Raw genomic sequence first — 15,642 nt, 5'->3', positions numbered from 1 at the left:
TATTGCTCTTATTATTCCATTCTGTACTACAGTTTGTTTATACATTCACCTATTGGTGGCCATTTGGGTTGTTTCTATTTTTTTGTTATTATGAATATTTATGTACAAGTAGAGCATGCATTCTTTTCTCTTGGGCGTGGAATGACTGGATAATGTGGTAGGTGTATGTTAAATGTTTTAAGAAAATGCCAAACGGTAATCAAAATGGTTGTACCATTATACATAGCTACCAGCATTGTGTGAGAGTTCCATTGCTTCCATATCCTCTCTAATACTTGGGATGGTCAGTCTTTTTCATTTTGCGGTTCTAATAGTTGTATAGTGGTATCTCACTGTGGTTTTGAATTGTATTTCCCCAATGACCGATGATGTTAAACATTTTCATGTGTTTACTTGTCATCTATTTTGTCCCCTTTGGTTTAAATCCCTTGCCTATTTTTTAAAAAATGGGCTGTTTATTTTTTGTATTATTGAATTTTGAGAGTTCTTTATTCTGGATACAAGACCTTCATCAGATATATGATTTGCACATATTTTCTCCCAGTTTGTGGCTTGTCTTTTTATTTTCTTAACAATATCTTGTAAGAGCAGAGTTTTAAATTTTCATGCATTCCAATTTATCAGTTTTTTAATGGATTATTCTTTTCGTGTCACATCTAAGAAATCATTTGTAATCCAAGACTGCAGGTTTTTTCCTATGCTTTCTCGTGGAAGAGTTATAGTTTTAGATTTTACATTTAGGTCTCTCATCTATTTTGAATTAATTTTTGTATATGATGCAATGTATATAATAAATCATTTTCTTTTTTTTTAATCTATCTAATTGTTCCAGCACCACTTCTGGAAAATGCTGTCCTTTCTGCACTGAATTGCTTTTGCATCTTTGTCAAAAATCAGTTGTCTATATATGTGTGGGTCCAATTTTAGAATCTCGATTATGTTCCATTGATTGTCTGTCTTGGTGTTGCCAAACTAAGGACCATGGGACAAATACAACTCACAGCCTGTTTTTATACAGAGTTAAACAGAAATTAAGAGAAGAAGAAAAGAAGAAATGTGACAGAGACCATATGTGGTGTGCAAAGCCTAAAAATATTTACTATCTGGCCCTTCTCAGAAAAAAATTTCCTAAGCCTGGTCTATCTTGATGTCAGTACCGCATGTCTTGATTACAGTATCTTGAAATCAAGGAATGCTAATCTTCCAACTTTATTCTTTTTCAAAATTGTTTTGGCTATTCTTTGTCCTTTTCATTTCCATATGAATTTTAGCATCACTTTGTCAGTTTCTTCAAAAAAGCACATGGGGATTTTGATTTAGATTGTATTGAATGTGTAGATCAATTTGGGAAAAATTGACATCTTAGCAATATTGAGTCTTTTGTTTCATGAATGTAGTATATTTCTTTATTTCTTTAGGTTTCCTTTAATTTCTCTTAGAAATGTTTTGTAGTTTTCAGTGTACAGATCTTTAACATTTTGCCAGATTTATCCCTATGTATTTTTGATTCTGTTGTAAATGGTGTTGTTTTATTAATTTCAATTTCCATTCCTAGCATATACATATATAACTGATTTTTTTATATAACTGATTTTTATATATTTATCATGTATCCTGTAACCTTGATAAACTCACTTATTAGTGCTAGTGGCTGTTTTGTGGATTCATTTGTATAGATGACAATGTCATCTGAGAATAAAGATAGTTTTACTTTTTTCTTTTCCATCTGGATGGCTGTCATTTTGTTTTCTTGTCTTGTTGCACTGTCTACAGTCTTCAGTGCAGTATTGAATAAAAGTGGTGAGAGTGCCAGTCTAAGTGACTGCCATCACCCTGGGTGTCAGTGTGAGCAGATGGCACCAGGGACTATGCACCCCTCCCCCACTCCTTTAGTCCCCAAGAAAAGGAGGAAATAGAAATCCCCAAAGCCACTAATGGCATCTTCTCTATGCCAGGCACTTGTTCTAGGCACTTGCATTACAGCAATAAATAAAACATAAAAATCTCCAAAAAAAAAAAAAGTGGTGAGAGTGGACATCCTTATCATTTTACTGATCTTAGGTGAAAAACATTTAGTTTTCCACTATTGTTTAGTATGTTAGCTGTATGTTTCCTGTAGATGCCCTTTATCAAGATGAGGAAGATCCTTTCTACTTCTTGTCTGCTGAGAGGTTTTATCAGAAATAGATACTAGATTTTTGTCAGCTGCTATTTATGAATCTATTGAAATGATCGTATGATTTTTTTTTTTTTAGTTTGTTAATATGATAAATTTCACTGATTGATTTTCAAATGTTAAACCAACCTTTTATTCCTAGGATAAATACCACTCCATCAGGATGTATTATCCTTTTTGTATATTGTTGAATATGTTTATTATTCCGTAGTTTTCCTCCAATTACTTTGGTTTTAATATCAGGATAATTCTGGCATTCTAGGATGCCATTTTTTTTGGAAAGAGTTTGTGTAGTATTAATATTAATTTTCTCTTAAATATTTGGTAGAATCTATCAGTGAAGCCATCTGGACCTAAGTTTTCTTTGTGAAAGGTTTTTAACTGCAAATTCAGTTTCTTTAATAAATAAAGGACTGTTCAGGACTATTTCTTCTTTTTTTAAATTTATTTATTTTATTTATTTTATTTTTGGCTGTGTTGGGTTTTCGTTGCTGCGTGTGGGCTTTCTCTAGTTGCAGCAAGTGGGGGCTACTCTTCGTTGCAGTGTGCAGGCTTCTCATTGCGGTGGCTTCTCTTGTTGTGGAGCACAGGCTCTAGGTGCACGGGCTTCAGTAGTTGCAGCACACAGGCTTGGTAGTTGTGGCTCACGGGCTCTAGAGTGCAGGCTCATTAGTTGTGGCGCATGGGCTTAGTTGCTCCGCAGCATGTGGAATCTTCCTGGACCAGGGCTCGAACCTGTGTCCCCTGCACTGGCAGGCGGATTCTTAACCACTGCGCCACCAGGGAAGCCCAAGACTATTTCTTCTTGAGTGAGCCTTGGCAGTTTGTATCTTTCAATGGATTCATCCATTTCAAATTTATTGGCATAAAATTGTGCGTATTTCCTTTATATATTGTTTATATGTTTGCTGAATATTTTTAGAATCTGCTCTGATGTGACATTTCTCATTTTTGGTATTAGTAATTCATGCCCCCATGCTTTCTTTCCCTGATTAATCTGGCTACAGGTATCAATTTTACTGATCTTGTCAAAGAACCAGCTTTTCGTTTTATTGATATTCTTTATTGTCTTTCAGTTTTCCCTTTCACTGATTTCTGCTCTTATTTCCTCTATTCTTCTTACTTTTGTTTTTATTTGCTCTTCTTTTTCTAGTTCCTTATGGTAGAAGCTGAAGCCATTGACCTGACACCTTTCTTCTTTTCAAATATAGTTAGTGCTATATATTTCCTCCTTAAGTACTATTTTAGGTTTATCCCACAAATTTTGATATGCTGTGTTTTCACATTCATTCAAATCAAAATACTTTCTAATTTCCCCTTTGATACCATTGTGGTCAGAGAATGTACTTTGTATCACTTGAATCCTTTTATATTTATCAAGACTTGTTTTATAACTTAGAATATGGTCTATCTTGACAAATTTTCCATGTGAACTTGGAAAAAATGTATTTTGCTGTTGTTGAATGGGGTGTTCTATAAATGCCAATTATTGTTGATTGTGTTCTTCATATCTTCTGTAGCCTTTCTGACTGTTTACTTGTTACATCAGTTTTTGAAAAGGGATATTGGAATCTCTATGTTTGTATATTTGTCTACTTCTCTTTTTAGCTCTATCAGTTTTTGCTTCATTTATTTTCAAGCTTTGTTATTAGATGCATAAACATTTAAGATTTTTATGTCCTCTTGATGAGTTGAGTATTATTATGAAACGTTTTTCTTCTGAAACTTACTTTGTCTTATGTTAATATAGCTACTAAATTTTCTTGTAATTTGTATTAGCTTGGTGTGTCTTTTCCATTTTTTTTTTTTTTTTTTAAAGATTTTTTTGATGTGGACCATTTTTAAATTTATTTATTTATTTATTCATGGCTGTGTTGGGTCCTCGCCTCTGCGCAAGGGCCCCCCCCAGTCGCGGCAAGCGGGGGCCACCCCCCACCGCGGCGCACGGGCCCCCCACCGCCGCGGCCCCCCCCGCCGCGGAGCACAGGCTCCAGACACGCAGGCCCAGCAACCACGGCCCACGGGCTCAGCCGCTCCGCGGCATGCGGGATCCCCCCAGACCAGGGCCCGAACCCACGCCCCCCCCGCACTGACAGGCAGACCCCCAACCACTGCGCCACCAGGGAAGCCCCCCATTTTTTTTTTTTTTAAACCTATTTGTTTCTTTACATTTAGAGTATGTTTCTCATAGAGAGCATGTGTTTAGGTTCTTTTTGTTTTTATTGAGTCTGACAATCTTTGCCTTTTTAATTGTGGATATTTAGATCATTTACATTCTGTATGATTGTTGATGTGGTTAGTTTTAAATATTTTATTCTCTGTATTTTATTCTACATTTTCATCTTTTCCTCATTTTTTTCTGCCTTTTTAAAATCAGTTGAATATTTTTTATGATTTCATTTTATCTCCTTTCTTGGCTTAATAGCTATAACTCTTTGTTTTGTTATTTTAGTTGTTGCTTTAGGGGTTATAGTATATCTTATCACAGTCTACCTTCAAGTAATATTACACAATTCATATGTAGCATAAGAACCTTGCAGTAGTATATTTCCATTTCTCCCTTCTCTTTATGTTCTTATTGTCATATATTTTTTACTTCTATGTATGTTGTAAACTCCATAGTACCTTGCTACTGATTTATAATTAATTATATTCTGAAGGGACTTAAATAACAAGGAAAAAATTTATACATACCTGTGTTGTTATACTAGCACCTCATTCTTTCATGCAGATCTGTATTTTTGTGTTATCACTTGTCTTCTGCCTAAAGGACATCCTTTAACATTTCTTATAGTGCAGGTCTGGGGCGATTAGTTCTTTCAGCTTTTGTAGTTTTGAAAAAGTCTTCATTTTACTTTTGTTTTTGCGAGAAATTTTAATTGTGTATTGAACTGTGGGTTGATAATTTTTTTCTACCAGTACGTTAAAAATATTCCACTGTTTTCTCAATTGCATTGTTTTCCATGGCAAAATCAGCTATCATCCTTATTTTTTCCTCTATATATAATGTGTCTTTTTTTTTCTGTATGCTTTTAAGAATTTCTCTATTATTCGTTTTGAACCATTTGATTATGATCTACATTGGTGTAGTTTTCTTTATGTCTTGTGCTCAGGGTTCTTTGACCCTCTTATATTTGTGGGTTTATAGTTTTTTGTCAAATTTAGAAAATTTTCAGCCTATTTTGATTCTCTTCACCTAATTGTTTCCTTTCCTAATGGTCCAATTTAATAATATGCTAATGAAGAAATTTTCAAATAGTCCATATAGAAGTTACTACCAAGCATTTGATATTTAGAGTGACAGAATCAAGTCTCAACACTTGGAACAAAACACTGTTTTCACATTTAAACTCTGGGATTGGTGAGGTTTTAAAGGAAGCTCGTGTATTAGAGCCTCTGCTTTTATAATCACATGTTTTCCTTTTCGGCTTACTTACCTCCTGATATTCTTGGAAGTTAGGTGAGGAAAAAATGGTCCTCAAGCCTGAGATGGTGGCTGGCCATCTAGATACTGTGGTGATTATCTGAGCACCTACTTTTCAGTTCTGAGTCACATCAGCACTAAATTTCCTAAAGTGCTATCTATTTCTTCCCAGTGTTGAATTTATATGAAGGCTGCCATCTTGTTAGAATATAAAATTTAGTGGAAATATTTCTAGGTGTGTACTTTGTCCCAGTCCTATAATTTGCTCTGGTGATATACAAGGGGAAGAGCCTTAAATATTCATCTGCTGGTTATCAAGTAGAAGGTGTTATTCTTTTAATCTCACTTATATTTTGCTATATCTGTAACAGAGAAAAGTTCTATAAACAGCAGTCAAATCCCTCAAATTATATGAATGCGTTCCTTACAGGTCAATGACTAAGGAGATGGCTGTATAAAAAGCATACTTTCAGCAGTACATTTTTATTCTCTTCCTTTTTAGTAAACCAGCTTTGGCAGATGAAAAGGAATCTCTGCTATAGCTCAGATTTCCTATGTTAGGCATACTTCAGCCATAAACTTAATTATCACAAGAATTTTCAAATGACTCCAACTTTTTCTGCACTTGGTACCAGAGAATACCAAATTCTATTTTTGAGCTGATAAAATCCTCCTTCTGAAAGCATTTGTTTATTATATTACAGCTTCACATGAGCTGAGCTCCATCCTGACCCTGTGTTAAGTGTCTGTGGTAGATTTCATTACATCCATATACTGGAAGTCCTGCCAATATACTGGCAGCAAAATCCTAGTGGAAAATAAATGGCAATAAAAAAGAGAAATGATAGCCTCTGTGAGTGGTGAGCAGCACAGCTTTATTGAGACTGGACAACCCCAGAGTAGTGACTTGGCATGCAGACATGAGCTTAAGAGAGTGTGAGTGAAAGCTGATATTGGAATAACGACTCTGTGGCACAGACATGGGAATAATTTAATTAATTGCACTGAAATTTCTTTGATGAATAGTTATGTGGTGATAAGCATGAGGTCGAACAGCAGAATGAGTTTCAGCTTTTTAATGGGGCAGCACAGCTGCAGTTTTGGATGCCTTCCCACTTTATTTTTCCCTGCAGCTCTCCACCGATTTACTCATCCACTTCTCTCCAGCTGAGCGTCCCAATAGCAGGGCTCCCTCTCCATGTCTGCTGAGCTGAGGGGCAAGTACATTTGGCCATGGGAAGAAGGCTGGTGACTGGTTTGAAATAAAAACCAGATCAAATGAAAATTGTAGGATGGTTTCCTTATAATGGCTGTACCTCCCCTCCTCCCCAAATCTCTAGGATGCTTTGCTTCTAAGTTGTACAAAGATTTTAATAAAAAATTCTTGTCCCTGGAGAAAGAGGCATGTCTTTGTTGTCAGAGAGCTAGAGGGAAATGAGCAATGCAGCCCAGCTGGAGCACTAGCATTAATCCCATGATTCGTAGCCCGTATTTTCAGACAGATCAATTACTTATGGCTGTAACCAATCTCTCACCATTTTCTTGCTGTGCAGGGCTCCATTTCCAGACTTGGCAGCTGACATAACCTTCCAACTTGATAGAACTTCAGCTGCAAATCTCTTCAGGTCTGCTGCCTCCATTCATTGAGGTTATACAAATGAGTTGTTAAATAAAAATCAAAAGTCAAAAATTGTGGGTGGTAATCTCTGCTTGGCTCAGTAACACCCGTGGATCCTAGGCAACATCGTCAGTTGAATTTTTTTTTTAAACAGGATGAATGATTCAGTTGTCTTCCTTCCTTCACTTTTATGGACAGGCTTTGCATGAGAGAAAAGCCTTCTCTAGAGGGAAGAAATTATCCACAGTGGATGCATTTCTTATCAATTTATAAGTTGAAAGATTAACTCAGAATAGAGAGAAAGGAGATTATGAGGAGACACAAAGGGCATGTACAGGTGAGCTGTGTCTAATGCATTTCACACGGAGTGAGTCACCCCTTTTCAGCTGCTAGGCTGCCTAGGCTTAGGGCCAGGAGATTCTGTATCAAAAATAAGTGACCTTGCTAACACCCAGGTGGCAGAGAACATGTAAGCTGTTTATAGAGTATGTCATTGTGTGAATATAGAAGTTCTGTCAAGTATCTAAACTCAACAGCCTTTGAGGACTTTACCCAGAATTTATTTAGAAGGCTTCAACATAAGTACTCCATGTGTTGAAGCCTTCACAGCTATGTCAGGCCTTCCTGGAAGAGGTGATTAGGGACCAGATGAAGGAAATTACAGAATTTTGTGATTTGACTCATGACACACAGGTGTGCAGCTGTTGGTAGAGCATGTATTGTTCTCTTCTGTGCTCTCCTCTTTCATTGTCTTCCCATCATTCCCATTTCTACGACATGCAGCCCTTTGAGGACAGTTCCATTTTCCCTGTAGTAACCAACTGTGGAAAACTTACAGGAAGGAAAAAGGAAAATATGGACCTCTAGAGAAGATAAATGGTTTAATGTTCAACCTAGGGGGGATTCATGTATTTATATACATATTTGTGTGTGTGCCATGAGTGCTTGTTTTGTATATTACTGCATGCTTTGGAAGCCTTGTCCTACTTGGGACCCATTAGTGGTGTCCTTTTGGAACAGATATTCACAAACTCTGTTAACAATTAGGGAGGTGAATCCCTGCTGGTACAGGCTGACAGCCGCGGATTCCCCTTGGGCTTATATTACTTTGGATTGATTCTAAAGAAGCAAAGGAAACATGCAGAACATACTTGATTGATTTGAAAGTTAAAAACCTGTCTATGCCTATTTTCCTCCCCATTTTTTACTCTAGCCCTTCTTAGGCATCCCATAGCGAATAGTAAAACATAACTCAGTACAGTACTGTAAGGCGCTGCCACAACTCTCGCCCTACTTTGGACTTTGTTTCTTGTGGATCTGCATTTTATTATGATTCATTAAGTAGTATGGAAAAGACTCACTGGTAGCCATGCATGACAGTCCCCCATCCTCAGAGCCTGCCAACAAGTGAAAGTTTGAGAGAGAGTAAGAAATAAAAGAAGGGTGAGATTTATAGTTAGTGAGTTCAAGTTGCTTTTCCCCTCCTTGGAATGTTGCCCGTCTTATTAGGTGTTCTTTAGTGAAACAAAACGCGGTGGTAGCTTGGAGAAATCATGGATACTTTCCAGCAGTCTCCCTTCCCCACGCCCCCACCCCCCCAAAAAAAAGGCTTAGGAGTCTGTAAGCCTTCCCCCTTGGTTGCAGTTAGGAAGCCAGTTGACAGTATAATAGGCTTTTGGAAGTGGGTGCAATGGTTTGTGTGTTCTGTTTGATGTTGCAAATACCAAGCCCTCAGGGAGATCTGCGAAGAGGATGTTCTGTTCTTAAAGAAAGGAAAAGATTAACCTGAAACGTGAACTGAAAAACTCCTGAATTCTAAAGGACTTACGTGCAAGCAAGGAATGATCTCATTTACTTCTGTGGAAATAACATTTGGCAAGCTGCCTGCCACTGCTACAGACAAGCAGAGGGCTGGGCAAATATTTTTAAATGATTTTTGATTAATGAAAGGCAATCACCAATAAACTCGAGAGGATTAGGTCATAGATTAAGGGTGGTGTGGGTGGGCATTTATGTGGTTAAGGCTTTCTTTGTAGACATGTATACTCATACGTACATTTGTACTCATACACACATAAAAGTCTTATAAACCTTGTATACTTCTTGGAGCCTACCTAATAATGCTTTTCTTTATATTCAGAGACGATGTTCCATAGTGCTCATTATGAGAGGATTTGACACATCTTATTTTGGAGATATTTTTAGGAGTGGTAATGAGTGGGCATTGAGCTATACATTCATTTAACAGACATTTACTGAGTACCTACTGGATGCCAGATACTATGCTAGGCACTGGGGATACAATGGTGAGAAAAAAGACGTGCAGTCTCTGCTCTACTGTGGTTTAGCAACTGTTGGAGGGACAGACTAAAATAAATAATCATGTAACTGTATACTCACAAATTTTATATTGGCTTGGAATTCAATAAAAATTTATTAAGCATCTTTGAATGCTCTAAACTCTGTGACAGGCTCTTAAAAGAAAAAAGCACCTCACCTAATTCCTGTTGAAGTCAATGGTTTGCAGTTTACAAGGAATAAACTGGCTGTGTTTGGTTATGGAATTGAGTAAAGCCACTTGATCCACACTAGCTCTAGATAGTAATTTAGCACACAGGTCTAAGAGCAGCAAGATAGCATTCTCGCAGGATGTGTAGTTATAGACATACATAAACCTGATGTATTTACTGAAGATATTCTTATATTGCCCTCTTCACTTGTATCTCCACAACTTTGGGTTTAAGACCTGGTCTGCTTCTTTCTGGCTATGTGAACTGGGACAAATAGCCTCTCTGAATAAAGTTTTACATCTGCAAACTGGAAATAGTTCTACTGCTTCATAGGATTATGAAGTTTGAATGAAGTCATGTATGTGGAAGTACTTTGTAAAGGACAAGACTTGGGTGAGATTGTATTATTTTCACTGTCATTCAGATTTTCTAGAGGGAATAACATTTATTGAGACCAACTATGTTCCATTTTCTTAAATCGGAAAAAAAAATCAGAAGAAAGATAGTGTTGAGTTCATGTAGAACCTGGAAGTCATCGGATCTTTCCTCTATCGGGTAGAAGAATTTGAATATAACATTGAAATTAGGGTAGAAATGAAGTTTCCTTACAGGTGGAATAACCAGCATCAACATGTATGTACTATCCTTAGAATGTGGTCTTGTGGCAGCAGTGACACTAAGCTTTGCTGTCTTGAACTTGTTCCCCCTAGAAACGGGTGAAATTGTAAAGAATCATTATGAATGCATTCTCAGTGACTGGGTTCTGACACTTTGGCCAAGAGGTTCATAGTCTGCAGCATTGAATAAAGTGGTATAATTAAAATAAGAATGAGAAATACGAAGCTATACAAAATAGTCATTATTTAAACAGCGAACCTTCATGTGAGATTACACTGGGTGATACTAATCTGCAAAGTTGTGTTTTCTGGGGGGAAAATCAACATGAATATAAGAAGTCAGTGTGCTTCCTGCAGTGCATTTTGTGTCTGCGTGAACTGTGATGTGATCTCTTGGCCTTTTGAATCATTTTGTTTAAAGGCCTTCATAGATCATTCTGTCCTTGGTGGTGGGTGACTTTTTCCTAAGATTCTCCCTAGGTAGACTAAACTGAAAAAGCACATGCCTTTTGATCTTTACTTTGCATGTTTTTATGTGTGTGCATGCATACGTGTAATATATAAAGGTCATCACAAAGCAGACTGGGCACTTAGCACTTTCACTAACTCCACATGATCAGAGACTGAGTTGGAGAGGATATTTCATTCTCCTTACTTTGTCATTGACATCTAATACTAAGTATATCTGTGCAGTTAATAAGTGGTGTGTCTTACAATCAATTTGAATATTTAACTCATCTCTGTATTCTACACATTGCCAGCCCTATTCCTGGCTGATAACAGGCACTCCATAATTAGTGAATGAGATTTGCCTTTGCTCCTTTTCCTTCCTGCCACCCTGTCGTCAAGTTAGTTCAGGTCTGAATGGCTTGCTGGTAACCGAGAGCTAAATTTAATGTTAATCCAGGGTCAAACTCTGATCCACACATTTGAGGCTTAGCTGCTCTCACCATGCATGTACAGACAGTCATCAGGCTGCTCCCTTCTGGGAGAAAATGTAGCAGTCTAGAGAGCACCACACTCCAGTGGGTGGAACTACTGGTGAGTCTGTACTAGAACAGATCAGGTTGCAGCTACCTTAAAGTATTTGCTAATGGAAACTCTGCCTAAGGCAGCATCTTAAATAATATGTACAATGGGCATGGTGTCTCCAAAACACATTGCAACATTTACTAGCAGGGCGTGAGCTAAGGTAAACTCCCATTAAAAAAAAAAAAAAAAAAATCTTTGTAATGATTAGCAGGGGCCCAGTATAATTTGAGGTATTCTTTGGAGTTTATCAATATGGCCTCATAAAAAGCCTGAATATAAGGTAACTGTGACTTTAAGTCATTAGAAGCCCAGTGGTTTGATAAAATAACAGGAAACAGACAATTTATTATGAGCAGTCTCAGTAGCTCTAGATTATCTATAAAACTTTTACGGCCTTCCCCAAGTGGCAAGAAGCCATAAAACTTGCCTGAATGAGGGACTTGTTAATTTACTTGTTAAAGCAAATTAAAAATTTATAAGTGCTTTTAGGTAAATGAGATCTTCTCTCATTGCTGCCCTTGCGGGGCCCTGGAGTCCTAGGAGGGGAGAGTGGCTATGCTCAGACACCACTGTAGAACAATAAAAGCTATTAAATTGTTCCAGTTTATTACAACAGAGCTGTGCAGCTGTTGCCATGGCTAGCTGTGGGGTACCAGTGGTTGACAGCCTGGAATTTCACTAGGTTTTCTGCCTCACTCAAGAAAGAAAAAAAGGAAAGGGATGATTTTTTACCTTTGCAATTCTTTAGTAGTTGGTGTTATAGACCATGTCTTTTATTTTTTCTTGGCCTCATGAACCCAGAGGTTTTAAGCTACTTTTTCCTGTTCCCAGAAGTGTTTCTTTTAATTCCACAGATTGTTGGTACTTATAAATTCCTACCCATCATCATACCTTTTAGCCATTTAGTCCGTGGACAAAGCCCCAGGCCCTAGGGTGTTTCTGTAACCACATCAACATTTCTTTTAAAAACTCTCTCTCTCTTTCCTTTCCCTTATCTAGCTTGGAGATTAGAAGGAGGAAAGAAAGGGAATCTGGTACATGTTCTTGTGGATTCAATTCCAAAAGCTGTGTGGAATCAATATTTTTTTAGAATTGAAAGCTTAAAGGTAAAGGTAAACTTTCCCTCTTTTGGTTGAAAAATCAACTTAGGTTAAAATTCTTGGATCTAAACAACTTCCTTGATATTTGTCTGTTTCTCACTAATTGAATTTCTTCCAGAGGTAACTGGAGTAACAGGTTTTTGAGTATTGACTTTGGCTGGTGGGGGTCCTTCAGCTTAAGGTCCTTTAGCTCAGGGGTTCTTGTTCTTTCCTCTCTTGGACTTGCTTCACAACAAGCAGTCTTCTCTCTGCTCTGGTGATAGCAAGGATTTCAGGAAATAGAAAATAGCTTATTCTTTCACACAGATCAGAAGGTTTCATTGAGGAAGACCTTTTGCATTTATATGGCAAAAAAAGTATGTTGTGTCTCAATTATAGGCCCTATTTAATATTAAATAAAAAGGATGGATATCACAAGTCTACTTAAATTTTGAAGATCTTTTTAGAAAAGTCAGGTTCTGAAAACATTTTCTTCTGGTAATATTTCCAATCACTGCAGTGGAAAAGTATGTTTTATTAACTTTTAGAACAGAAATGATAAAAAGGCATAATTGGTACAAGTGTTTATTCTTCTGCAGTATCCACCCTTCAGTTACTTACATATATATTCATATCTCTGATTTGGATTCCATCTGAAACTATCTTTGAAAAGCATATTGAAAGTAAATGTCACAGAAAGTTGGGGGTTAGAGGAAAAGCAATAAAAAATGGCCAATAAATAAATATGCTTAAATAGTATTCCAGGGTTTTAGAAAGCATAAGTTTCAAACAAGAAGATTCCTTAAGGTTAAAATTTGTTTCAATAGTGACTCTTCTCCTGGTCATTGTCCTGATTATTTTAGAAATACCACTGTGTGCTTATTGTATCTCTCACTGAACTTCATGAACCTCTTACTCTTTTGAATCTTAATGTCTTTTGCATTTGCAGTCTTTCATCTTCAAAAATGCTTGGTTATAGCCATCTTTACACAAATTATCGTTGTGCTTTAGGGTATTTTTTGGATTTGGTCTGACATCCTTATGGATGGAACTTTAAGAGTGGAGCTTAAATAGATCTCTTCTTATTGTATTACCCTGTAGACGTGACCACAGGAAGCAGAGAGCTTTAATGGCTGTTCCATTCTTTTGTTCAAGATGACCAAACTGAATTGCAAGTATAGAAAAAGTTGATAAATTTTAAAAATTTGAATACAAAAAGCAAATGAATTTGGGCCAAAGGTCAGTTGCTGAGGAACCACTGTAGTTTCTGAGGAGATCCAGAAAGGACTTTGTTACAATAGGGCAGTAATGAGGTACCCAAAGATAGCTATAACGAAGTACTGATACACTTTTCACAGTAAAATAGCAGTGCTTCAAAAATATTTGTTTCTAACAGAGTTCACATTAGAAATTTTTAGTGTATGTGCTTACTCGTTAGTAATATTGATATGTTGTATAATGATTGTTTAATTGCTAATTTTCCTATGCTAATTGATGTTTTTCTATAAAACTAAATTCTTTAGCTCTTTACATTTATTGAATGCCATCTGGCTTATGAATTTTCATGAGAACTGCCAAAAAAAAAAAGGTACAGACCCCTCCCCCCATCTTTCTTCTAAAAAGGTAGTAAGTAAATATGTATCCATAATGACTTTTTAAATGTGTCATTAGGGATTTCTTCCCCCCCCCCGTGGAAATAAAACATCATTTCACTAAAAATATTTTCTCTCTCTACCAACTTGAATTTCCTTCCCATGTCATCACTAGTCATTGCTATGACAATATATACCCTCTTATTCTTTTAAAAAATATTCTCTGTATTATGTCTCTGGCTAAGTATTTGGCAAATAGTACATTTAAAATATGTTTATCTTGATTGCTAGGCAGAACCCCACAATTATTTTGTATTTTTAAAAGTAGCTTTATGTATTTATTTATCCATAACATTTTGGTTTAAAGCCATCATTAAGCTTTCATGGTACAGGAGCAAAGAAGTAGGTGCTGCATACAATCTTTTTACTTTGCAGTATTTAGTGTTTTTGGTGATTTCCTTTTACAGCGAGCTATGAGCTCTCTGGCATCTCTATGTAGGTAGTTTTAGAATGTAATTTCTTTGCTTAGATAACATATGTATATGTGTATGTATGTGTACATGTACATTGTCTTAGTCCATTTTGGCTGCTATAACAAAACATCGTAGACTTGGGTGGCTTATAAACAACATAAATTTATTTTTCACAGTCCTGGAGGCTGGGAAGTCCAAGATCAAGGAGCAGGCAGATTCTGTGTTTGCTAAGGGCCTACTTTGTGGTTCATAGATAGCCTTCTTTTCCCCTTTTCTCGCACGGTAAAAGGAATGAGGGAACTCTCTGGGATCTCTTTCATAAGGGCATTGATCCCACTCATAAGAGCTCCACCTCATAGCCTAATCACCTCCCAGAGGCCCCACCTTCTAATAACATCACATTGGGGATTAGGTTTCAACATATGAATTTGAAAGGGACACAAACATTCAGTCTATAGCATACATGTACATGTATATTTATTATAGGCAGGAGCACTAGAATTTAGCAGAGCTTTCTGGTTAAGTAGTATAGGCTACATGCTTCTCTACTTTTTTCCCCTCTGATAATCTTATACTAAATTCAGAGCTAGGAGTAACAGTTAAGCTATAAACCAAACAAGAATTGCTTGATACCTATAGATTTTGAATAAGAAGTAAAAGTAGCTCATCGATTAGAGTTTATTTTTTTAACCTTACCATTAAATTAATCTAAATTTCTTACTTCAGATGGCTAAAGTAAATGAAATTGTATTCTCAATTGCTTGGCTGGGTCTAATGTGACCAAAACAATCCTACCCCGTATTAAAACATATTTTGATTATTAGTCATTCTGTGAGGAAATTTGAAATAGTTTTATAGACTTTAGTTCCTAGGTTAATACATTTAATATATTAAGATTCAGCTACAATTAGATTATGTATTAGTTGTTCAGAATTGAGAGACACAGTTATAAAAATAACCAAGATAGGGACTTCCCTGGTGGTCCAGTGGTTAAGATTCCGTACTTCCACTGCAGGGGGCACAGGTTTGATGCCTGGTAGGAAAACTAGGATCCCACATGCCGTGCGGTGCGGCCGGAAAAATAAATTAATTAATCAATCAATTAATTAATTAATTTAAAA

General features: G+C 36.6%; 1 protein-coding gene and 2 long non-coding RNA genes across 8 annotated transcripts in view; 1 reads left to right on the top strand and 2 right to left on the bottom strand.

Moving 5' to 3' along the window:
• Positions 1–15,642, top strand: part of AUTS2 (activator of transcription and developmental regulator AUTS2) — a 1,112,861-nt gene that overhangs the window by 462,520 nt on the left and 634,699 nt on the right. The gene's annotated exons all lie outside the window — the stretch shown is intronic.
• The window catches only part of LOC309646275, a 638,120-nt gene that overhangs the window by 118,970 nt on the left and 503,508 nt on the right, over positions 1–15,642 (bottom strand). The window lies entirely within an intron of this gene.
• The window catches only part of LOC309646301, a 266,260-nt gene that overhangs the window by 21,021 nt on the left and 229,597 nt on the right, over positions 1–15,642 (bottom strand). The window lies entirely within an intron of this gene.

The sequence above is a fragment of the Balaenoptera physalus genome (genome assembly GCF_965194825.1).
Source record: "Balaenoptera physalus genome assembly, chromosome: 16".
NCBI classification, from domain to species: domain Eukaryota; kingdom Metazoa; phylum Chordata; class Mammalia; order Artiodactyla; family Balaenopteridae; genus Balaenoptera; species Balaenoptera physalus.
The sequence above is the reverse complement of the archived record's forward strand: the minus strand, read 5'-3'. Positions and strand labels throughout refer to the sequence as shown.